Raw genomic sequence first — 24949 nt, 5'->3', positions numbered from 1 at the left:
CAGAGTGTCCCTTCGCTGCACCTAATTAACCTTCCCGTTTGAGGCAACATGACTAATAAGGCACAAAACATTAACTGGCTCGCTGACACCATTGATTCATTAATCAGGCTGCCCAAATGCAGATTTTTCATCAAACATTAATTGGAGCCATGTCCCACCCGAGAGTGTTCCGTGCCAACGAGAGGGCTGTAAACCATCCATGTCCTTTTTTTCTGGGTTGGGTAATGGGGTTTGAGACGACATCACCGATAGCGTGCCATTCGTCTGTGCCGTTGAGTCAAGACAAATGGTTTTCCTCATTAAATATCTTCAGCTCAGTGCCCGGCACTGAAATGGAACATCACTGCTTAAAAAATAAAACTGTACCTGGATTTAACTTTATGAATCTAGGGGTCTGGAGGACAGAAGGTCGTTCACCTGCCCATAGATGTAAGACCTCCCGAAGAGCTGGGACTTATGTCAGGAACATAAGAAGACCCTTGCTGGATCAGAACAATGATCCATCTAGTCCAGCATCATATCTCACACAGTGGCCAACCAGTTGCCCTGGAGAGGCTGACAATGGGACATAGAGGCCAAGACTTTCATGAGAAAATAAGAACCCCTCTGCTGGATCTGACCAGTGGTCCATCTAATCTGGCATCCTGCTTCACACAGTAGTTAACCAGTCCCTCTGAAGGCCAACAACAGGATGGAGAGATCAAAACCTTCATAAGAACATCAGAAGAGCCCTGCTGGATCAGACCAATGCAGGTCCATATAGTCCACCATCCTGCCTTACACAATGGCCAACCAGCTCCTCTGGAGGTCCGGCAACAGGGCATAGAGGATGAGGCCTCCCCCTGATAAAAACATCCATCTTGTCCAGCATTCTGTTTCACACAGCGGCCAAAACCTTCATAAGAACATCAGAAGAGCCCTGCTGGATCAGACCAGTGCAGGTCCATATAGTCCATCATCCTGCCTTACACAATGGCCAACCAGCTTCTCTGGAGGTCCAGCAACAGGGCACAGAGGATGAGGCCTCCCCCTGATAAAAACATCCATCTTGTCCAGCATTCTGTTTCACACAGCAGCCAAAACCTTCATAAGAACATCAGAAGAGCCCTGCTGGATCAGACCAGTGCAGGTCCATCTAGTCCATCATCTTGCCTTACACAATGGCCAACCAGCTTCTCTGGAGGTCCAGCAACAGGGCACAGAGGATGAGGCCTCCCCCTGATAAAAACATCCATCTTGTCCAGCATTCTGTTTCACAAAGTGGCCAAAACCTTCATAAGAACATCAGAAGAGCCCTGCTGGATCAGACCAGTGCAGGTCCATCTAATCCATCATCCTGCCTTACACAGCGGCCAGCCAGTTCCTCTGGAGGGCCAACAACAGGGCAGAGAGGCTGAGGCCTTCCCCTGAGAAGAGCATCAGAAGAGCCCTGCTGGGTCAAACCAGTGAGGGTCCATCTAGTCCAGCCTCCTGTCTCCCACAGTGGCCAACCAGTTCCTCTGGAGGGCCAACAACAGGGCAGAGAGGCTGAGGCCTTCCCCTGAGAAGAGCATCAGAAGAGCCCTGCTGGGTCAAACCAGTGAGAGTCCATCTAGTCCAGCATCCTGTCTCACACAGTGGCCAACCATTTCCTCTGGAGTGCCAACGACAGGGCAGAGAGGCTGAGGCCTTCCCCTGAGAAGAGCATCAGAAGAGCCCTGCTGGGTCAAACCAGTGAGAGTCCATCTGGTCCAGCATCCTGTCTCATACAGCGCCCAACCAGTTCCTCTGGAGGGCCAACGACAGGACGGAGAGGCCAAAACCTTCATAAGAACATCAGAAGAGCCCTGCTGGATCAGACCAGTGCAGGTCCATCTAGTCCATCATCCTGCCTTACATAGCGGCCAGCCAGTTCCTCTGGAGGTCGGCAACAGGGCATAGAGGATGAGGCCTTCATAAGAACATCAGAAGAGCCCTGCTGGATCAGGCCAGTGGTCCATCTAGACCAGCATCCTTACACAATGGCCAACCAGCTCCTCTGGCGGTCCAGCAACAGGGCACAGAGGATGAGGCCTCCCCCTGATAAAAACATCTCTCTTGTCCAGCATTCTGTTTCACACAGTGGCCGACCAGCTCCTCCAGAAATCTAGCAACGAGGCATACAGTCCAAGGCCTTCTGTTGATTTTGTTTCTTGGCACTGGGATTCAGAGGTTTAGTGCCTCTGAATGTGGCGGTCCCCATTAGTCATCTTTTGCCTGTCCTAAATCAAAAGTCAGGCATGACCCAAAGAAGTCACTCCAAGACCTTGATTATTCTTCAGTTGACCCACCCCTGGCCCTGGCCTGGATAAACAAGGAAGTGGTTTTGGAGCACGGACATAAGATGGAGATCCAACACAGAAGTGTCACGGCCACATCAAGCGGATGGTCTGCAGAGTCAAGCTACAAGCATCCTAAGTACATCATCAGCCTTGTGTGTGTGGCGCCATCTTGGAGGCATGAAGCAAAAAATCCAAGATGGCGTCACCTGTGGCAAGAGTGACGTTCCAGGGACCAATATGGCAACTCCTGGGAACCTTCTCGCACCATTACCATAAACAGGTTTCCACTGGTGGACTCTGCTGATGGAAACCTGCTTGTTAGTAAGAACATAAGAGAAGCCATGTTGGATCAGGCCAATGGCCCATCCAGTCCAACACTCTGTGTCACACAGTGGCCAAAAAATTTTATATATACACACACACTGTGGCTAATAGCCACTGATGGACCTCTGCTCCATATTTTTATCTAACCCCCTCTTGAAGGTGGCCATGCTTGTGGCCGCCACCACCTCCTGTGGCAGTGAATTCCACATGTTAATCACCCTTTGGGTGAAGAAGTACCTCCTTTTATCCGTTTTAACCTGTCTGCTCAACAATTTCATCGAATGCCCACGAGTTCTTGTATTAGAAAGGGGAATGGTTACGGCAAAACAAAGCTGGCCCCGCACATCTTCACAGCACGTCCCTTACTCTTTTTTTTTTCCCCTCCCCTCAGACAGCTAAATTTAGAATTACTGACTCCTCGTGGGTGCCAAAGCAAGTCCTCCTAAAAAAAAAAGTAGCTCTTATTAATCTCATAAATTGCTCCTCCAATCCTTGCCCAGCGTACCATACAGCAAGTTAATATCCGGGCAGTTAAAAGAGCTCATTAGAAGCAAGTAGATTTTGCAACTCTGCTAATCTCTTGTAACGTGCCCAAGTTCTTTCTGCATGGGCTCAGGGCCTGTGCCGCTGAACTCCCACAATTAGGATCATATTTTCATTAACCAGGATTTATAACCAAACAAATCGGGCGCTGCAGCCATATCCACCCCCCCGAATTGCCTTGCAAGGGACTCTACAACTCTTCTTTCTACATTGAAAGATGCCCTGCGTCCGAAGTCAAACCGCAAAGGTGATCACAGTAGGGTTGTCAGGTCTGACTCAGGAAATATCTGTGGACTTTGGGGGTGGAGCCAGGAGACTTTGGAGCCAGGAGCAAGGTTGTGACAAGCACGATTGAACTCCAAAGAGAGTTCTGGTCATCACATTCCTTTTATGAACTGTGGAGAAACGCCATCTTAGTTAAGGTTGGTGCTTGGTTGGGAGGGAATCTGAAACTGTTAAGGCAGGCTTTGTGGCTTAGCCTTCCCTTCATTCCCTCCTCCCTTCTGGAGTTAAAACAGCACCTCTAGGGGGAAAGCCTCCTAGAGGGGCAGGAAGTTCTTTTTTTTTTAATTGGAGTGAGGCGGGAAAAGGCCAGTTTTCGGCTGGCACTCAAGGAGAGAGGTTGTCAGTCTATGGGCTCCTGACTGTGGGAGAGGTCTTCTCCTGAGGGAGAGGAGGAGTAGACTCCAGGAAGCCAGACTGAGGAAGTCATCCACAAGGCAGGGCAGGTTTAAACCAGGGACGGGAGGATGCATTTAAATCCACCTTTTATTTGTCCTTCTGGTTGCTGTTCAGGTGCTGTGCTAAACTTTAACGTGTAACTGTTTTCTTTTTGTTTGTTTTTTCCTTATTAAACATTTTTACTGTTTTGAATGCTGGCAGTCAAACTTTGTACCACATAGAACTCCAACCGCTTTAGACCACGCTGCTTATTGGAGGGGGCCCCGGGGAAGGGGGGAAGGCATGTAGTTGGATAAGGTGCCAATCCTCCAGGGGTTCCCCAAAGAAGTGCTGTGGCCTCTGTGATACCCAAGTACAGGGTGACAGAGGACCTTGAGGCCTGGCCTCAAAGCTGGAGAGGGGGATTGGGAGTCCTGTTCCTCTCAGTCCGGAAACCCTGGGCTGAGCAGGTGGTGGCAGCGAGCCAAAGTGGCCGGAGGAGAGATAGCTCCCTCTAGGGGCTGGCAACCAAGAAGGGGGGGGCTTGGGGAACGGAGTCTGGTAAGCAGACCGGGGCCGTTCTTTTACATGAACATATGAACGTATGAAGCTGCCTTATACTGAGTCAGACCCTCAGTCCATCAAAGTCAGTATCGTTCACTCAGACTGGCAGCGGCTCTCCAGGGTCTCAAGCTGAGGTTTTTCATGCCTATTTGCCTGGACCCTTTTTAGTTGGAGATGCCGGAGATTAAACCTGGGACCTTCTGCTTACCAAGCAGATGCTCTACCACTGAGCCACCATCCCTCCAATGCCTTCCAATATCACCCCAGAGTCGGAAACGACTGGTGCTTGCACAGGGGACCTTTCCTTTCCTTTTTCCCATTGGAAATAGTGAAGAATGGGGGCACCTTCTTTTGGGGCTCATAGAATTGGACCTCCCTGGTTCAATCTTTTTGAAATTGTGGGAGAGGAGGGTTGAGGAGAGACACCAGATGCTATGCTGAAAAACTGGTGCGTCTGCCTCAAAAAATAGCCCCTCAGAGCCTCAGATACCCACAGATCAATTCTGCATTATACCCTGTGGGGAACCAGTTTCCATAGGGTATAACGGAGCACCCAGTGGACATTCAACACACACACCCCCCCACACACACACACTTTCTACTAGGTACATCTGCAGGAGTGGGGAATCAAACATGGTTCTCCCAGATTAGAGTCTGCGCGCTTAACCATGAGACCAAACGGAGGGCATTATACCCTGCTGCAGTCCTTCCCCAAACCCCGCCCTTCCCAGGCCCCACCCCTAAAATCTCAAGGTATTTCCCAACCTAGAGGCAGCAACCACACCGGCACACTCAAGTAACGTTGCCAAGTCCAATTCAAGAAATATCTGGGGACTTTGGGGGTGGAGCCAGGAGACACTGGGGTGGAGCCAAGATCAAGGCTGTGACAAGCATCATTGAACTCCAAAGGGAGTTTTGGCCATCACATTTAAAGGGATGGCACACCTTTTCAGTTCCTTCCTTCCATAGGAAATAATGAAGGATAGGGGCACCTTCTTTTGGGGCTCATAGAATTGGACCCTCTGGTCCAATCCTTTTGAAGCTTGGGGGGTATTTTAGGGAGAGGAATCAGATGCTATACTGAAATTTTGGTGCCTCTACCCAAAAAAACAGCCCCCCCAGAGCCCCAGATACCCGCGGATCAATTCTCCATGATTTTCTATGGGAATAAATCTCCATAGGGAATAACAGAGTTCCCAGCAGACATTTCCCTCCCCTCCCCCGCTTTCTGACGACCCTGAAGCGGGGGGAGGGCCTCCAAACCGGGGGATCCCCTGCCCCCACCTGGGGATTGGCAACCCTATACTCAAGGCTATTGTGTCAAAGAAATAAGGCTTTCCAATTGTCTAGTGCTGTGTGCACAAGGATTTATTTGCAGGGCTTAACAGCTAACTAGTCTATTTTTCCCAGCCTCCACAGAGCTGTTGACCTCCAGGTGGGTGGCTGGAGATCTCCTAGCAGGGACAGCCTTGCCACTAGACGAGCTAGGCAATTGCCTAGGGTGCTAGCCTTCTGGGGTAGCTGAGCTGAGTGCCCCCCACATGACACGGTGATGCTATCAGTGTGGGGGGGTGGGGGGGCTGCCAGACGTTTGCCTTGCCTAGCGTGCCAGACAGTCTAGAGCCGGCCCTGTCTCCAGGCAACAGAGATAAATGCACTGGGAGAAAATGGCCGCTTTGGAAGGTGGCCTCTACGTCACTATACCCAGTTGAGGCCCCTCCCTTCCCCAAACCCCGCCCTCCCCCAGCTCCACCCCCAACATCACCATATATTTCCCAACCCAGAGCTGGCAACCATAACCAACAAAGACCTCAGAGGAAGTGACTGGTGATATATTTGCAGGGCTTTTTCTGTAGCAGGAACAACTTTGCATATTAGCCCACGCCAGGGCTTTTTTTGGTAGAAATAGCTCAACAGGTACTAGGGTTGCCAAGTCCCGTCCCCTCCCCAGCCTCTGACGGGATACTTGTTTTGCGCCAGCGACATCGCATGCCGGCCACTCTAGGTGTTTCCAGGAAAACTCTATGGTTTTCCCGGACTCTCTAGCATTTGGGGAGGGGAAAATTCTATGGTGCCTATTGTACCATAGAGTTTTCCCTCCCAAATTGCTAGAGCGTCTGGGAAAATCAGAAGAGTTTTCCCAGAAACGCCTAGAGTGGCTGGCACGTGATGGCGCGATGATGTCACTCACAGGTGACATTCGGGGGAGCCAAGTGTAGGCTGGCGGGTTGGGCAACTCCTGGATGGGAAAACCCCCGCCCAGACTGGGGGCTTGGCAGCCCTACCCGGAACTCATTTGCACATTAGACCACACCCCCTGATGTCACAGTTGATTCACACAGGGCTTTTTGTAGAAGAAGGAAAGGAAAGGTCCCCTGTGCAGGCACCGGTTGTTTCACACTCTGGGGTGACGTTGCTTTCACAACATTTCCACGGCAGACTTTTTACGGGGTGGTTTGCCATTGCCTTCCCCAGTCTTTTACACTTCCCCCCCAGCAAGCTGAGTACTCATTTGACCGACATCGGAAGGATGGAAGGCTGAGTCATCTTGGGCCGGCTACCTGAAACCAGCTTCTGCCGGAATCGAACTCAGGTAGTGAGCAGAGAGTTCAGATCACAGTACTGCTGCTTTCCCACTCTGCGCCACGGGGCCACGTAGAAGAAGTCCAACAGTAACTCATCTGCATATTAGGCCACACCCTCTGATGCCAAACCAGCCGGAACTGCGTTCCTGTTCCAAAAAAAAGCCCTGGGCCACACCCTCCTGCTGTAGCCAGCCCTCCTGGAGCTTCCAGTAGGCCCTGTACAAAGAGCCCTGTAAGCTCTGAGAGGATTGGCTACATCAGGGGGTGTGAGGCCTAATATGCAAAGGAGCTCCTGCTACAAAAAAAGCCCTCGATTTCAGCCTCCCCTTTAATTGCCGTCTGGCAAAGCATAATAGTCTTTAGGATTTCTACTCCCCACTCCCCTCTGCTTTTGAGCTGAAGCTCATTTCCTAGACTGAGGCCTACAGCAAGCCAGTCTCCAGCACTTGGCTCCATTGTTCGCCCAATTATATAAACTCTCGCATTAACTACTCTCCCGGTGGCTGCCGGCCCTAAATTTCCAACGGCCCATCCTACCTTATTGATTCCTGCTTAGCCTATTAAATTCTCCCCGTTGCCGAAGCCGTCCGCACTAACTCATTCCAAGCGCGTTTCTCCTCCTCACTTGGCTTCCATCGCTTGGAGCTTGCGCCGCTTCCGGGCTGCTATCTCCTTTCTTTCTGCTTCATCAACAGAAGAAATATCCCGCTGGGTCCCTACTTTAACTGCAGACAACAGAACTTCTGTTCCCTCGCTGTAGTTTCACAAGATCAAAAAAAAGAGAGGGCACCCTTGAAACCAGGGTGGGCTTCCGGGTGGGACCTTGGGATCCCCGGAAATTGCAGCTCATCTCCGGATTACAGAGATCAGCTCCTCTGGAGAAAAGGGATGCTTTGAAGGGGGTGCAGGACTCTTTTTCTAACAGGAGCTCCTCTGCATATTAGGCCACGCCCTCCTGATGCAGCCAATCCTCCAAGAATTTAGAGGGCTCTTAGTACAGGGCCTACTGTAAGCTCCAGGAGGATTGGCTACATCAGGGAGGCGTGGTCTAATATGCAGAGGAGCTCCTGCTAGGAAAAAAGTCCGGGCGGGGAGGACTCTATGGCATTGACCCCCCCACACACACTGAGGTGGTCCTTCTCCTCAGGGAGGGAAAAATTCTATGGTACCTATTGCGCCATAGAGTTTTTCCTCCCAAATTGCTAGAGTGTTTGGGAAAATCAGAGTTTTCCCGGAAACACCTAGAGTGGCTGGCACGCGACGTCCAGCTGAATCTCCAGGAGTTTTTCAACCATGCTACCTCCAGGGCCAGATTAACAATTAAGCCAAGCAGGCACTGGCCTATGGGTCCCCACGCCTTTAGGGGCCCCGGGCCAGTTCCCTCCCTCCCAGTTTCGCCCCTGCTTGCAGCCCTCCCAGCCTGCACGCGCAGCCAGCCACTGAGCCGCTCTTTGCCCGACTTGCCTGGTGCGGCTGCTGCTGCCGTCATCGCCACGTTTGCCTCTCTCTGCCTCTCCCTCGCAGCTTTGTCAAGGGGGCTTTCAGGAAAGTGCCTGCAGGCTGCAGCGGGGGCCATAGGCAGTGGAGCAGCTGCTCCAACTCTGAGATGATTTGTGAGGGGCCCTCCGAGATTGTGACTGCTTAGGAGCCTCTACAGGGTTTAATCCGGCCCTGGCTACCTCCCTATCCTCTGCTTGGGGTTGCCAAGTCCAATTCAAGAAATATCTGGGGACTTTGGGGGTGGAGCCAGGAGACTTTGGGGGTGGAGCCAGGAGTCATTGGGGTGGAGCCAGAAGCAAGGGTGTGACAAGCATAATTGAACTCCAAAGGGAGTTCTGGCCATCACATTTAAAGGGACAACACACCTTTTCAATTCCTTCCTTCCATAGGAAATAATGAAGGATAGGGGCACCTTCTTTTGGGGCTCATAGAATTGGACCCCCTGGTGTGGAGCAAGCTGGTGATTTCGCACCAGTTGCTCCAAGCTGCCATTTTGTGTAAGCCAAACCCATGATTTGCTGCACTGCAGTGTAAACTTGAAAAAAACAGGTTTACACTGCGGCACGGCAAATCGCGGGTTTGCCCCGTGCAAAATGGCAGCTTGGAGCAACTGGTGCAAAATTGTCAGCTTGCTCCGCACAGAAACGGAAGCGGGCCCTGGAGCAAAATGAATGCAGAATCAGCCTTACTCTTTTCTGCTGCTACAATCAGACTGGATATTGGATTTATATCCCACCCTATACTCTGAATCTCAAAGTCTCAGAGTGGCCACAGTCTGCTTTACCTTCTCCCCCCCCCCACACCCCACAACAGACACCCTGTGAGGTGGATGGGGCTGAGAGAGCACTGACAGAAACTGCCCTTTGAAGGACACCTTTGTGAGAGCTACGGCTGACTCAAAGCCATTCCAGCAGCTGCAAGTGGAGTGGGGAATCAAACCCGGTTCTCCCAGATAAGAGTCCGTGCACTTAACCACTACACCAAACTGGCTCTGACTAACCCAGCGACCCATCTTGATCTATATATACTGCCACACATCTGGAATGAAGACGTTCCGAGTCAGAAAGTGGGATTTGCAAGCAGACCCATCTGGGTTCAGAGATTAACTACTGCATTCATTTTCCTTTTGCTGCCTCCCCTCCCAAGGGAGGGGAGGGGAGACTTCATCCGCTATCCACGGTGACAGCCACTGGCCAGAAAATCTCCTTCAACCACAACGTTCGCTGACAGGCCCGGGCTACGGGAAAGGAGATGCCGGCGCATAAATCCCCTTTTCCCTCCTCATCCAAATGCATCTCCTGTGCTTCTCCCTCCACCGGAGGAGCTGTGAATCACCTTAATCTGATTCCAGCCTGCGGCTTGTTATTTTAGGAGGGGCTTTCCATCTTCTTTAAAAACTTGCCTTTGACCAGCCGAAGCAAGAAAGAGCAGGGAGACAGCTGAGAAGGGCAAGAGTCAAACGGTTAACAGAGCCGGTGGGTTTGCGTGGGGGAGGACAGACGGTGGCTCTACCTTCGGAACGGTCAGACTCCAGGAGGCCCGCTTTCGTTGGCCGAGCCTCCTTGCCTCTAGCCGGTGTGTGATGGGCAAGCGTTCCACAGGTGATGTGCTTCCAAGCTGCAGCAGCTGAATCGCTGAATGCCAGGCAGCTGGTGAAAGCGCAGGGCCTCTGCCAGCCCAGGAAACTCCAAGTCAAACTCATTTGTTATGAGGGTCGGACTGACATAAATAAGACTTTGTTGGGCTGGGCCATGAGGGTCGTAAAATGTAATGCCAGAATAGCGGTGATATAAACTTTACAAAGGAGACAGACAAACACAATTAAAGATTTTGCATCTCTCCCGCGTGATCTAGGGAACTGGGCAAAGGAAGCTCAGGCTCTTTCCCACCCTTCCCAGGGGATGAGGAGAGAGCGGAGCCTCAGCCGATAGAAGGAAAAGAGGTTTGGCTCAGTAGCTCTGCTGTGCGATTGAGAGAAACTGGCACAGCAAGCTCTCCTTCCTCCCCAAGGGAGGAGCCACAGCCAATGGAAAAAAAATAGTGGCTTTGTTCTGCAGCTCCCATTCGATTGAGCAAGCCTGGCAAAGCGAGCTGCGATGCAGAAGGAAGCGAGAGAGAGGGAGATGAAAGCAGACTTGCTCATGGGCCTAATAGGAACCCTCCGGAGGCCTGATTTGGCCCATGGGCCACATGTTTGACACCCCTGCTCTAGGTTCTCTTACAAGAGCCCGGGATCGCAAAGGACATTTCTTTTGCCCTATGGCCTCCCTGGCAGCTCAAATCTGTTATCCCAGGGTTGCATGAACTCACCTCAACTCCTGACAGTTCAAAACGCTAAAGGAGGAGAATTAGAGACGATCCATCCAGACAGTCCTCTCTCTTTCCCACCCGCAAAATGAGATTTACGTCAGCCCTGCCATACATCACCGGGCAGCAAACTCGGTTTTGCAAATTGCCGGGAAGCCCGAGCCATCCTGAGTCTGCTGCAGGATATTAGATACAAGGGAAGAGCAAAAGACAGATTCATCCCACTTCCTGAAGTGAGCCAGATATCAATAGGGCATCTGTGAGCAGGGCAGGAAGGCAACAGTCTTTGTTCTGTGTTAAAAAGCAACTTAGGTGGACAGCAATACCTCTGGGAAAGGCATGTTCTCAGTTTAACCCAGACTGGCAAGCGACAGAGCAATTAACAGACTGCATTTATTGCCCTATGACACTCTCACCATCATTCTCCCACTCTGACATGCGACTGTTTTATCGGTTTCCCACGGAAATGCTACCCAGACCAAATGCTCTTCTGATTTAATTTCCCTATCTTGCCACTGCATTCGAACTTAGTGCCACTTTGCATTCTTCACCGCTGCCCACCAGCTATAAGGAGCTCTGCTCGCTGTACCCCATTCACCACTGACCGATGAAGGAGGCACGTGTACGAAAGCTTGCAGTCTGAATAAAACTTTGCGGGTCTTAAGGGTGCTACGGGACTCCTAATCTTCCCCTGCTCTTTGCCTCCCAGCACCTGAAATTTAAAACCTCTGAACATTTAGCCATCGTGGCCAACAGACATGGGTAGATCTGTCTTCTTTCGACGGCACCAGTCCCCTCTGACCACCAGCAGAGAAGGGAAGGGGGGGTAAGGAGAGCCAGTTTGGTGCAGTGGTGAAGTGTGTGGATTCTTATCTGGGAGAACTGGGTTTGATCCCCCACTCTTCCACCTGCAGCTGCAGCTGCTAGCATGGCCTTGGGTCAGCCATCGCTCTGGCAGAGCTGTCCTTGTGAGAGCCAGTTTGGTGTAGTGGTTAAGTGTGCGGACTCTTATCTGGGAGAACTGGGTTTGATCCCCCACTCCTCCACCTGCAACTGCTAGCATGGCCTTGGGTCAGCCATCGCTCTGGCAGAGCTGTTCTTGTGAGAGCCAGTTTGGTGTAATGGTTAAGTGTGCGGACTCTTATCTGGGAGAACTGGGTTTGATCCCCCACTCCTCCACCTGCAGCTGCTAGCATGGCCTTGAGTCAGCCATAGCTCTTGCAGAGCTGTCCTTGAAAGGGCAGCTGCTGGGAGAGCCCTCTCAGCCCCACCCACCTCACAGGGTGTTTGTTGTGGGGGAGGAAGGGAAAGGAGATCGTGAGCCACTCTGAGACTCTTCAGAGTGGAGGGCGGGATATAAATCCAATATCTTCATCTACCTCACAGGGTGTCTGTTGTGGGGGAGGAAGGGAAAGGAGATTGTGAGCCGCTCTGAGACTCTTCGGAGTGGAGGGCGGGATATCAATCCAATATCTTCATCTACCTCACAGGGTGTCTGTTGTGGGGGAGGAAGGGAAAGGAGATTGTGAGCCGCTCTGAGACTCTTCGGAGTGGAGGGCGGGATATCAATCCAATATCTTCATCTACCTCACAGGGTGTCTGTTGTGGGGGAGGAAGGTAAAGGAGATTGTGAGCCGCTCTGAGACTCTTCGGAGTGGAGGGCGGGATATAAATCCAATATCTTCATCTACCTCACAGGGTGTCTGTTGTGGGGGGGGAAGGGAAAAGAGATTGTGAGCCGCTCTGAGACTCTTTGGAGTGGAGGGCGGGATATAAATCCAATATCTTCTTATCTTCTTCTTCTTCTTCAGATCCAGGTGGGGAAACTCTTGGAGGTTTGGGAATGGAGTCTGGGGAGAGCCCACCCTCCAAAACAGCAGTGCCCAACCTTTTTGGCACCAGGGACCAGTTTTGTGGAAGACAATTTTTCCACAGACTGGGGCGGGCGGGGGATTGTTTCAGGATTATACAATTGTGCACTTTTTTTTTTTGGTGCGGGGGTTAAGTGCGCGGACTCTTATCTGGGAGAACCGGGTTTGATTCCCCACTCCTCCGCTTGCAGCTGCTGGAATGGCCTTGGGTCAGCCATAGCTCTGGCAGGAGTTGTCCTTGAAAGGGCAGCTTCTGGGAGAGCTCTCTCAGCCCCACCCACCTCACAGGGTGTTTGTCGTGGGGGAAGAAGATAAAGAAGACTGTGAGCTGCTCTGAGATTCAGAGTGGAGGGCAGGATATAAATCCAATGTCGTCTTATTAATACATTGTAATGTATAATGAAATAATTATACGACTCATGGCCCAGTTGCTAACAGGCCAGAGACCAGTATCGGTCCACGGCCCGGGGGGTGGGGACCCGTACCATAGAGTCCACCCTCCAAAGCAGCCATTTTCTCTAGGGGGAACTGCTTTCTGTAGTCTGGAGATGAGCTGGAATTCAAGGGGATTCCCCAGGTCCCACCTGGAAATTGGCACCCCTGGCCCTGCACCACAGTTCCTTTGCTCTGTCCTTAGTCAACCAGTTCTTAAAGCAAATGTTTTTTCCTCGTCCTGTGTATCAGTTTCTTAAAGCAGTTGTAACTCTGCCTTCCGTAGTTGCTCAAGGCAACTTCCAAATATCCAGTTAAAAGAATAGAATACCAAAGCCAAATCTCTCCCTCCCTCTCCTCCTTGAAAGATCTGCGCTGCAATACAAATTCAGGTGTAACCCCTTTCCCTCTCTTCCTTAGAAGATGTGCACCAATATAAAGTTTTTGGTATATACCTTTTTTTAAAAAAAAAATAGTTTACACAGAAGATCCCTGAGAAACTGCAATCTCACCACCGCTGTTTCCAGCTCAGCAGATAATCAGAACACTAGAACGAGCCAGCGTTTCTGGAGAATGTTCAAAGCGCTCCTTCCACTCACTCGCTCAGCGATCCAACGCCAGGCCGGTGCGAAGCAGGGAGGCCGACACGGCTGTCTTTTATGTTGCAGAAAGGCTGGGGGCGTGGGGCTGAGACAGAGAAAGCAGCTTGCCGAAAGCCGGGCGAGCCTGTTGCAGATGCAAGACTAGAATCGGAGCCAGTCTGGTTTGCGGCTCCGTCTGTTCATCGGAGACCTGCACCAGCCGGAACTCCTCCTAGATCAAAAGTCGACCGAATCTCCATCCCAGCATTTGCAACAGAACACAAGAACCACTCCACTAGTTCAGTGCAGCGTGCTGCCCGCCCACCAACCCCCCTGCAGTCCACCAGTGCCCCAGAAGGCCCACAGGGAGTAGCAGAGAGGTCCAAACTGCCCCTGTGCCCCCCAAGTTTGCATTCAAAGGTACACTGCCACAGAACATGGAAGCTCCATCAAACCATGGCAGCTAATAGCCATTGCTGTGCCTATCTGCCACGACTCTGGCTAACCCCTAAAAGGGTAAAGATAGTCCCCTGTGAAAGCACCAGTTGTTTCTGACTCTGGGGTGACGTTGCTTTCACAACATTTTACAGGGTGGTTTGCCATTGCCTTCCCCAGTTATTTACACTTTCCACCCCAGCAAGCTGGGTACTTCTTTTACCAATCTCAGAAGGATGGAAGGCTGAGTCAACCTTGAGCCGGCTACCTGAACCCAACTTCTGCCAGGATCGAACTCAGGTTGTGAGCAGAGCTTAGGACTGCAGTACTGCAGCTTTATCACTCTGTGCCATGGGGCTCTTTAACTAACTCTTTAACTCTTTAGGGTAACCCCTAAAGAGATGAAAATCCAATCAACTTCATCTTTGTAGGATACATTTGCCCTAGTATATTGGAGGGAGGGAGGAAAATCATTTATTCACTTATTAACTTCTTTTCTACCCCACCTTCTTCCCCTAGTGTGTGTGTGTGGGGGGGGTGCAAAGCAGCTTGCAAAGTTCTCCTCTCCTGCATTCCACAACAACCTTGTGAGGTAGTGAAGGCTGAGAGTGCACGACTGGCTCAGCGTCAGAATGAAGATTTGAACATGGCTCCCTCAGATCTTAGTCTGCTACTTAGGGCTACCGAGTCCTGAGATCTTAGTCTGCTACTTAGGGCTGCCGAGTCTGGAGAGCCAGTTTGGTATAGCGATTAAGTGTGCGGACTCTTATCTGGGAGAACCGGGTTTGATTCCCCACTCCTCCACATGCAGCTGCTGGAATGGCCTTGGGTCAGCCATAGCTCTGGCAGAGGTTGTCCTTGAAAGGGCAGCTGCTGTGAGAGCCCTCTCCAGCCCCACCCACCTCACAGGGTGTCTGTTGTGGGGGAGGACGGTAACGGAGATTGTGAGCCGCTCTGAGACTCTTTGGAGTGGAGGGCGGGATATAAATCCAATATCTTCATCTACCTCACAGGGTGTCTGTTGTGGGGGAGGACGGTAACGGAGATTGTGAGCCGCTCTGAGACTCTTCGGAGTGGAGGGCGGAATATAAATCCAATATCTTCATCTACCTCACAGGGTGTCTGTTGTGGGGGAGGAAGGGAAAGGAGATTGTGAGCCGCTCTGAGACTCTTTGGAGTGGAGGGCGGGATATAAATCCAATATCTTCATCTACCTCACAGGGTGTCTGTTGTGGGGGAGGACGGTAACGGAGATTGTGAGCCGCTCTGAGACTCTTTGGAGTGGAGGGCGGGATATAAATCCAATATCTTCTCCTTCTTCTTACCTTCCATCCAGCAGGGGGCTCCCAAGTCAGTTCCTGGAGGAACCAGAGAGCTTTTGGCCAAAATGCTAGAGCGTCCACACATGACATGGGAGGGGGCTGATCAAGGTGGGCCTAGTGGGTGGCAGATTGAAACCCCCAAAATTGAGGGTACCCCTGCCCAGACTGGGGGACTGGCAATCCCTCCATCTGCTACACCACACCAGCTCTCACAGTCCTAACAATTGCCGTGTCACTGTGCTTAATTTTATGGACTCTCTGATCTCTCCTCCCCACCTTCAATTGCTTTCAGTTGCTCTAATTGCTTTGTAACCTAAAACCTGCCAAGCTCTTCAACCTCCCCTCCCAGGGAAGCGACTTTGAGCTCTTGATCCAGCAACTGGTGGTGCTGGTGAAGGTGGTGGTGATGATATTGGATTTATACCCCGCCCTTCTCTCTGAATCAGAGACTCAGAGTGGCTCACAATCTCCTTTATCTTCCTCCCCCACAATAGACACCCTGTGAGGTGGGTGGGGCTGGAGAGGGCTCTCACAGCAGCTGCCCTTTCAAGGACAATTCCTAAGAGAGCTATGGCTGACCCAAGGCCATTCCAGCAGGTGCAAGCGAAGGAGTGGGGAATCAAAGAAGAAAGATATTGGCTTTATATCCCACCCTCCACTCCAAAGAGTTTCAGAGCAGCTCACAATCTCCTTAACCTTCCTCCCCCACAACAGACACCCTGTGAGGTGGGTGGGGCTGGAGAGGGCTCTCACAGCAGCTGCCCTTTCAAGGACAACCTCTGCCAGAGCGATGGCTGACCCAAGGCCATTCCAGCAGCTGCAAGTGGAGGAGTGGGGGAATCAAACCCGGTTCTCCCAGATAAGAGTCTGCACACTTAACCACTACACCAAATTGGCTCTCCGTAGATAAGTGGTTTTTGGTTTAACATTTCTTACGCACAATTAAATTATACTGTATATTTTTACAATAGCACTGCGTGTTCAGCTTCAGTCAGTTGTTTCTGCTTCAGTCCTTTTTGGTTACCAGCACCATATTGTGGAAAACAGGGTGTGATTTATTTTAAAAAATTAAGGATATAGTAAGTCCAATCCCCTTCTTTTCCATGTCAGAATCCTATCAAATTATATCCCCTGGAATAAGGAGAAGAAGAAAAAGCAGAAGAAAAAGAAGAAGGTGGTGGTGCTGATGGTGGTGATGATAATGGATTTATACCCCACCTTCTCTCTGAATCAATCTCAGAGTGGCTTACAATCGCCTTTATCTTCTTCCCCGCAACAGACACCCTGTGAGATGGGTGGGGCTGGAGAGGGCTCTCACAGCAGCTGCCCTTTCAATGACAACTCCTGCCAGAGCTACGGCTGACCCAAGGCCATTCCAGCAGCTACAATAATAATAATAATATAATAATAAATTTTATTTATATCCCGCCCTCCCCGCCTAGGCAGGCTCAGGGTGGCTAACAACAAGTTCAATAAAATTATACAATATATGATAAGTTTAAAACAACATTTAAATTATACAGTAATTTAAAACAACAATATCTAAATATCCTGCAAGGGGAGGAGTGGGGAATCAAACCCGGTTCTCCCATATAAGAGTGCACACACTTAGAAGAAAAGGGCCTTATATTGAGTCCATCAAGTATTGCCTACTCTGACTGGCAGCAGCTCTCCAGAGTCTCAGGCAGAAATCTTCCACATCATCTCCTGCCTGGTCCTTTTTAACTGGAGACTCCAGAGAGCGAACCCGGGAGGGACCTTCCGTGTGCCAAGGAGAAGCTCTCCCACTGAGTCGCGGCCCATTCCCAATTTATGAGAAACACTCCCCGCCGGCGCTCTTATCCAGAAACTTCTTTGAAAAACATCCTTTCCATTCCTTCATTCCCTCACGGAACATTTACCACCGACGGTGAGAAAGCATCACGGTAACAAGATGAACCGATATGCTTCTTTCCATCCAATTTACGGCTGCCTGCTTTTGGCCAACGTTACCAACGGGCACAAAACCGAGGTTATCCTTGTCTCTCTGCCATTTTCCTGACCCCATAAGAAGCCCTGCCAAGATGACTTGGGGAGCATCAGGACCCTCGCTGAGAAAGCCTGGGCACATCCATTCAGCATCTATCCGGGCGAAATAATTCTACTTCAGGGAAGAAATGATTTCAGTTTTAATTTCAGCACCGAAAACAACCCAGTCCCAGGAATTAATCTATATTAAGTCGTTTTGAGAAGAACACTGAAATGGAGGGAGGGGGGGTTCTAATTTGAATTAATGACTGAGCAAAGGAAGTCCGATGATGAAATGTTTATTCCAGGGGATATCGTTTGATAGGATTCTGACGTGGAAAAGAAGGGGATTGGACTTACTATATCCTTAATTTTTTTTTAAAAGAAAACACACACTGTTTTCCACAACATGGTGCTGGTAACCAAGAAGGAGAAACAACTGACTGAAGCTGAACACGCAGTGCTATTGTAAAAATATACAGCATAATTTAATTGTGCGTAAGAAATGTTAAACCAAAAACCACTTATCTACGGAGAGCCAGTTTGGTGTAGTGGTTAAGCGCGTGGACTCTTATCTGGAAGAACCGGGTTTGATTCCCCACTCCTCCACTTGCACCTGCTGGAATGGCCTTGGGTCAGCTGTAACTCTGAAGAAGTTGTCCTTGAAAGGGCAGCTGCTGTGAGAGCCCTCTCAGCCCCACCCACCTCACAGGGTGTCTGTTGTGGGGGAAGAAGATATAGGAGATTGTAAACTGCTCTGAGTCTCTGATTCAGAGAAAAGGGCGGGGTATAAATCTGCAATTCTTCTTCTGTATATAAAGTAAAGGTAGTCCCCTAAAGGTAGCCCCCTGTGCAAGCACCAGTCATTTCCAACTCTGGGGTGACGTCGCATCACGATGTTTTTACAGCAGACTTCTTATGGGGTAGTTTGCCATTGCCTTCCCCAGTCATCTACATTTCCCCCCCAGCAAGCTGGGTACTCTGTATATAAGTACCTGTATATAAGTACCCAAAGTGGCTAACTACCGTCTCCTCGCCTCTGTTTTATCTTCACAAAAAGCTGAGGGGGTGCATCAGGTAGAGAGAGTGTGACTTAGCCAAGGTCACCCAGCGAGCTTTCAAGGCAGAGCGCAGATTCAAACTTGCTTCTCCCAGACCCTAGTCCAACACTTTAACCACCACACCATGTGGACTTTAGAATAGCTTCTTAACCTTTATAAGATCGGTCAGTGCTGTTGTCCCCAAAATTCTCAGGCCAGGATGTAAACAGAGTTAATCCAATCCCGTATCTAAACAAATGTCAAAATATATGCATGAGACAGGTTAAAAAGGTACACAGTGCCAAATGCAATGACTAAACACATTTTGGCTACAAAGCCTTCTTCAGTGGTTTTTAGTATGACTTCAACATTTCTTCTGCCTAATTAAAATATACCGTATATTTTTACAATAGCACTGAGTGTTCAGCTTCATTCGATTGCTGTTTTTGTCTCAATCTTTTTTTGGTTACCCTTCCTGTATTTGGTTGAGTTCCCCCACCCCTTTTTCCCCTCATCCAGTGCCCCCACAGACACGGGTGTCCACCAAAAGGTTTCCTGTCAGCCATTTGCTTGCTCCCAAAAGCAAAGGGCCGGGCCTGCCTTTCTTCTACCACATTGAAGGGGGAAGTGCTTCAGACAAACCGAGAAGGGATCTTCTCGCAGAAAATGCTGCCTCCATTGCAGGGAAACACATCACTCCAAAGTTGCCACCATTTTGTTAACTGCCCTCAAGACACGGCAGCCATTTTGTAGAGGTCCCACGCCCTGTTCTCAGAATTCCAAAAAGGGCACACAAGTTCAACAGGATCAAGGCCTCCTGAGCAATTTATTTTATTATGTCCTGCCTTTCTCCCCGACAGGACCCCAAAGTGGCTAACAACGTTCTCCTCTCCTCTGTTTTAATGTCACAAAAACGCTGCAAGGTAGATTAGATTGAGAGGATGTGACTGATACAAGGTCACCCAGCAAGTTTTCAAGGCAGAATGAAGATTCAAACTTACTTCTCTCAGATCCTATTCCACCACATCATGCGGGCTTTAGAATATCTTCAGAACCTTTAAGGTTGGTTGGTGGTGTTGTCCCTGAAATTCTCAGGCCAGGATGTAGGTAGAGTTAATCCAATATGCTTAATTTGACACATGTGTTGCCAATCATTACCAAATGGGAAGAAGGTGTGAATGAGAGGCCAGGTTTTGTCTCTGAGGTCAGTCCCCTGACCAATGTTCCCTCTAAACTGCAGTCTTGTGAGCAAAAATTCTATTTTGTGAGCTACTGGCATTAAAGTTGTGAGCGACTGCATAAATTATTGTGCCCCGGGGTCATCCTTCCTGAGCGAAGACAAAAATGTGTGAGCTGGAGGTTAAAAATCTGTGAGCTAGCTCACACTAACTCAGCTTAGAGCAGGGGTGTCAAACATGCAGCCTAGGGGCCAAATCAGGCCCCGGGAGGGCTCCTATCAGCCCCCCCCCCCCCCGAGCAACTGGCTGTCATCTGCTTCCTTCTCCCTCTCTCTTGCTTCCTTCTGTATCTCAACTTGCTTGATCACACAGGAGCTACACAGCAAAACCTCAATTTTCTCCACTGGTTGAGGCTCCTCCCCCTCCTGGTCCCCTGGGGAAGGAAGGAAAGAGCCAGAGCTTCCTTTACCCAGTTCCCTGGATCGCACTGGAGAGATACAAAGAAAGCACCTTTAAGACCAACAAGTATTAACGTTTTAAGTATGTTTTAAAGGTGGGGGGGGGGGGTAAAAAAAAACTGAGTCGTGTTTGTCTGTGTCCTTTAAAAAGTTTATATCTCTGCTAGCTAATCTTATATAGGTCCACATATGACCCAGCCCAACACAGCCTGGCCCAAGAAGGTCTCACGTATGTCAGATCTGACCCTCATAACAAATGCGTTCGACACCCCGGGCTTGTAGGGAACGCTGGTCCTGACCCAAAATCTGAACAGAGGACGGTCTACTCAGATGGCGCTTTGAGACGTGCTAAATAACACATTTTCAATCCCCTTTGCGACTGGATTTTTCTCCTGCAAAACCCACTCGCAAACGGTCGCTGAAGCGGATCGAAGCTGCATGATTGCAAACGCGGGAAGGCGCCCGTCTCCCACCGCCCGTGGCCCGCTTTCCGAGTCAGCGCAGCCCCAGATTCTCTCTTCTGACATCTGTGCCCCTTGTCAAAACCTAAAACGCCTGCATCATCGCGACTCCTTTGAGTGTCGCCTCTTCTCCACGCTGCAGGCAGACCTTTAGCCAAGCCGAGTCACCCACCAGGGTCTAGTCTGGGAATCTGCTCTCTTGTGCCAGCTCCCAGCAACTGTCGCCACCGCAGCAAGCGGTGGGCAATCGCTGAAGGCAAGGCCCGGCTCTAGGTCTCTGGGCAGCTGCTTGCTCCACCACAGGAAACGAGGGAAACAGTGCAAATTAAGCCAAAGCGGGCAGGCGAGATGCGTGCATATTAGATTAACTCTCCCAAGGGGTCACGACCTTGAAGGATGAGACCTGCCAGTTTGGGAAAACAACAAACCTGACTGACGGCTAGGAATACCAAGCACGCCTGCAGCAAACATCCTCCAGAGGACGGTGTCACGGTGTCCTGCCGTCAATCGCAGCAGGCCTGTTTCTCTTACCGGAGAGCTGGAGCCACGCAAGGGCTAGGAGACACAGAATCACGCACACCCCAGCTCAGATCTCAGCTCAGCCACGGACTTAGGAGAGGGCCTTAGGAAAAACTCTACTCCTTTCCCTCACCGCTTGCAATCTGAGGATTCTAACAGCGGCCCGCTTTACAAGGTCGTTGTGAAAATTTGGGCAGGTAATATGTGAAAGAAAGGCTTGAATATTTGACATGTCCTGTTTCTCTCTCACACACACACACACAAACACACACACAACTTGTTGATAGCAAGCCTCAATGCACTCAGGTTTTCAACATTAACACCACCTGAAATGCTGCTGGTAGAGCTGTGGTTATTCAGTTTGTACCCGTGGCTCTTGATGAAGTATCACTTGCACGCAACAGGCCCCCGCTTTCTCTGATCAAACATGATCGGTGACGAAGACACCGCCAACGTTTATCGCCTCGATAGGTACCACTTGCAAGTTTCTAGAGAAGACTTGTTGGCAATGAACGGCACCGCAATTTGCCATTCTCGCACGTGGGTCTCAGTTCTACTCCAATCCCTACACACGAACACAGCATAAACACCTTCTTCACTTTTGACAACGACAGGTAATACATGAGAATCACATGCCTCTCTTTCCCACCCCATTTAGCAACCTTCACAGGACCTTGACTGTGTTAGACTTGCAAGAACCACTTGGGTGGGCAGACCAATTAAAAGCTGCAAGGGCGGTCTTCCACCTGGCCTTCTGCCCTCACCAAGCCTCGCAGCCACGTCTGGGACCACCTGGATTTCCATCTGCCATCTTGACACATCCCTCTTTGTTCCAAACGGAGAAGGGGAGGATGGCACGTCTTGCCAAGGGCCTTTTACTGGCTTTCAGCAACCTTTGATTTAGCGAGCCCATTTAGCAAGAACCTGATCCCCTCCTGCCCAAGCAACGACGATAGAATCGCAAGAGAACTTTACAAAAAAGCCCGGTTCCAACAAATTCACACACAGGTGATGGGCGTATTTCTGCTTGTCCCCGTGCCAGAGTTTCCACTCCTGTCAACAGCTGCAACTCTAGTTTCATCAGAGGCACACAGCAGGGCATCATGGGAAAATCCCTGGCCTGCATTAACAGATGGGAGAGCAACCGTGTTCGGTTCGGAAAGGTGTTTTTTTTAAAGAAGGCTGATAACACACAACATTATCCACAGCAGGGACGTGACAAAGGGGTTGCAGAGGGCTGATGAGCGCACGTGCCTTCGCTCCACCATCGGCTTTTCTGGGAAGTCTGAACCAGGATAAGGAGACTTTCGCAAGCCCTGCCGGGCAGCACTAAAAACACTGCCACTATACAAGCACCCCGCACCGTTCCTGCCACCCTTCCCTTGCAAAACGAAAGATGCCCTCTTGGCATCTCAGGGGTGTTTAAACAGCATCCGCCGTTGCCCCAGGGGGTCCATCCCGTCCCTGCCCATCCAAGTGGGCCACTGCGGCTCTACGCCCCCTCCCCGAACCACTTCCACCCCACACTCCTCCAAAGCGTGCCCCCAAGTGCCACGGCTACCCCAGGCGACGCTGCGGCACACCCCACCCTCTCTCTTCCTGCTCACCCTCTATCCCACCTGGGAGAAGGACTTTCTTCTCTTCCTATTGGTTCCCTTCTCCCTCCCACCTCCCTCCATGGCACCTGTTCTTAGGAGCAGGTCAATTCATCGTCTTGGAAAGCCCAGCGTCAACCCTGAGTCATTTCAGGCATGCCAAGAAGTCTTTCCAAACCGAAAATCGCAGCAAAGCCCAGCCGGCCGGACGGGGTGGGGGGTGGGGGGGGACACACGTCCCTGGAGTTGAGGGTCTCTTATCCCTCCTTCAACACACGTCCCTGGAGTTGAGGGTCTCTTATCCCTTATCCCTCCCTCCAGGCTCGGCTCTCCCTCCCTGGAGGTGGCTTCTTCCCCCTCCTGCCGCCCCCTAGGCGGATAAGTCGGAGTCTCAGGATTGGGGCCAGACACTCAAAGTGTGTGGGGGGGGGTTGGAAATGGCAATGTAGGACTTGCTGGGGGTGGGGGGGGCAGGGACTTGGAGAAGACAGAGCAGGGAGGGAAGGCAGCCCGCGAGTCCGGGACCCTCGACAAAGAAGAAGGGACCATGCCACCCAGGGAAGCAGGCATGGGGGGGGGGGGGGGCAGAAAGGCCCCCTTTTTGCTAAATGAGAGGACATGGGGGGGGGGGCATTCCGGCAGTCCAGAGCCAGGGAGCATCCCGGGATCATTGCAAGGGGGTTCCCCAGCAGTCCGGGAGGGGGGTCTCCAGCCAGCCCAGACCCCCGGAGGGAAGAAGGCAGAAAGGGCTTCGGGGGGATGGGGGCCAAAGGGGATGGGGGGCAGGCGTGGTGGAAGAGCCTGGCTGGGGCTGCCGGAGAGCGGCGGCGGATGGTGGTGGTGCTGCAGCAGGCTGGGCTGGGGGGCTGCGGCTGGCAGGTGTCGGGGACCGGCGGCGGCTTGTCTCCTACCTGAGTGGCTCCGCGGGGCTGCCGCCGGGCTCTTCCCGCAGCCGGGGAAGGGAGGCGGGCGGGCGGGAGGGACGGAGGCAGGCGGGCGGGCGGCTGGCCGGCCAGGCGGTTGGAGGGAGCGGAGCAGCAAAAGCGACGCGTTGCGATCCGGCGGCGGCGGCTCCAGCAGCTGCGAAAGCGCGTCCGGCGGCGGCTGGGAGGAGGGATGGGAGGGCGCCCCCCGGTGGGGAACGGAGGGATTGCGGAGTGCAAAAAAAAAATGGAAAGGGGAAGGAACGGTGCCCTGTGCAAGAGCCAGGCGTTGCCGACTCTGGGGTGACGCTGCTTTCACGGCAGTCTTTTTTACGGGGCGGTTTGCCCTTGCCTCCCCCAGTCATCTACACTTCCCCGCCCCCAGCAAGCTGGGGACTCGTTTGACCGACCTCGGAAGGACGGAAGGCTGAGTCAACCTCGAGCCGGCTATCTGAAAACCCAGCTTCCGCCGGGGATCGAACTCACGTCTTGAGCAGAGCTTAGGACTGCAGCTTTAACACTCTGCGCCACGGGGCTCTTTGCAAAAAATGGAAGGGGGGGTCAAATGTGGAATCGTTTGCGCGGCGGCATGGGGGGGGGGGGGCGGAGAGGTATTAAAATCCAAAGTAAGCCCTAGAACAGGGGTGGCCAAACTGTGACTCGGGAACCACCAGTGGCTCTTTCAGACATCTGCGGATCTCAAATCCCCCACTGCCCCATCGGCTGTCTTGGAGAAGGCATTTGTCTCTTTAAATCCCTTCTCCAAGCCAGCCAGCAGCTCGGAGAATACGTTTAAAGTTAAAGTTACTTTCTTTCCACCTCTCCATCGCCCTCCCTCAGACACCTGATGTTCATCCCTTGCGGCTCTCAAACATCTGATGTATGTTTATTCTATGTGGCTCCGAAGTTAAGCAAGTTAGAATCTGTAGTTAACGTGGGGAGGGGGGAAGAATCTCGGGGAAGTTATATCCTCCCTCCCTCCCCCCCCCCCCACCCCGAGAAGCGGCTCAGCAAAATGGTTGCAACCACAGCCCCAAATGCAAATAATAAATACAAGTGATATAAAAGGAAAGTGCCAAAAGCATTCGCGGTGGGAATGAAAATTAAAAAAAGACGAGTTGTTCCGTCGAGGGTCAACCTTTGGGGCTCGTCATAGTCGTGGGAGCGGGGAGAGGAGGGGGCATTATTGGGCTGCGGGGGGGGGAGGAGAGTCGAGACCCTGCAAGACCAGAGGGGCGCAGCCATGCTGCGCGGTTTGCTCTTCTTCCCGGGGGGGGGGGGGGTACCTTTGGTGTGCCCCTAAATGGGAGAAGCAGCCACGAAAAACGCACAGGGATACATAAA

General features: G+C 51.5%; 1 protein-coding gene across 1 annotated transcript in view; it reads right to left on the bottom strand.

Moving 5' to 3' along the window:
* The window catches only part of GRIK4 (glutamate ionotropic receptor kainate type subunit 4), a 901771-nt gene extending 878127 nt beyond the window's left edge, over positions 1-23644 (bottom strand). Inside the window, 1 exon segment of the mRNA XM_060251811.1 lies at positions 23594-23644. The gene's annotated coding sequence lies outside the window, so the exon portion shown is untranslated.
* Between the last annotated feature and the right edge of the window lie 1305 nt (positions 23645-24949).

Source organism: Heteronotia binoei, chromosome 12 (assembly GCF_032191835.1).
Source record: "Heteronotia binoei isolate CCM8104 ecotype False Entrance Well chromosome 12, APGP_CSIRO_Hbin_v1, whole genome shotgun sequence".
NCBI lineage: Eukaryota > Metazoa > Chordata > Lepidosauria > Squamata > Gekkonidae > Heteronotia > Heteronotia binoei.
This window is presented reverse-complemented; position numbering and strand designations above follow the sequence as displayed.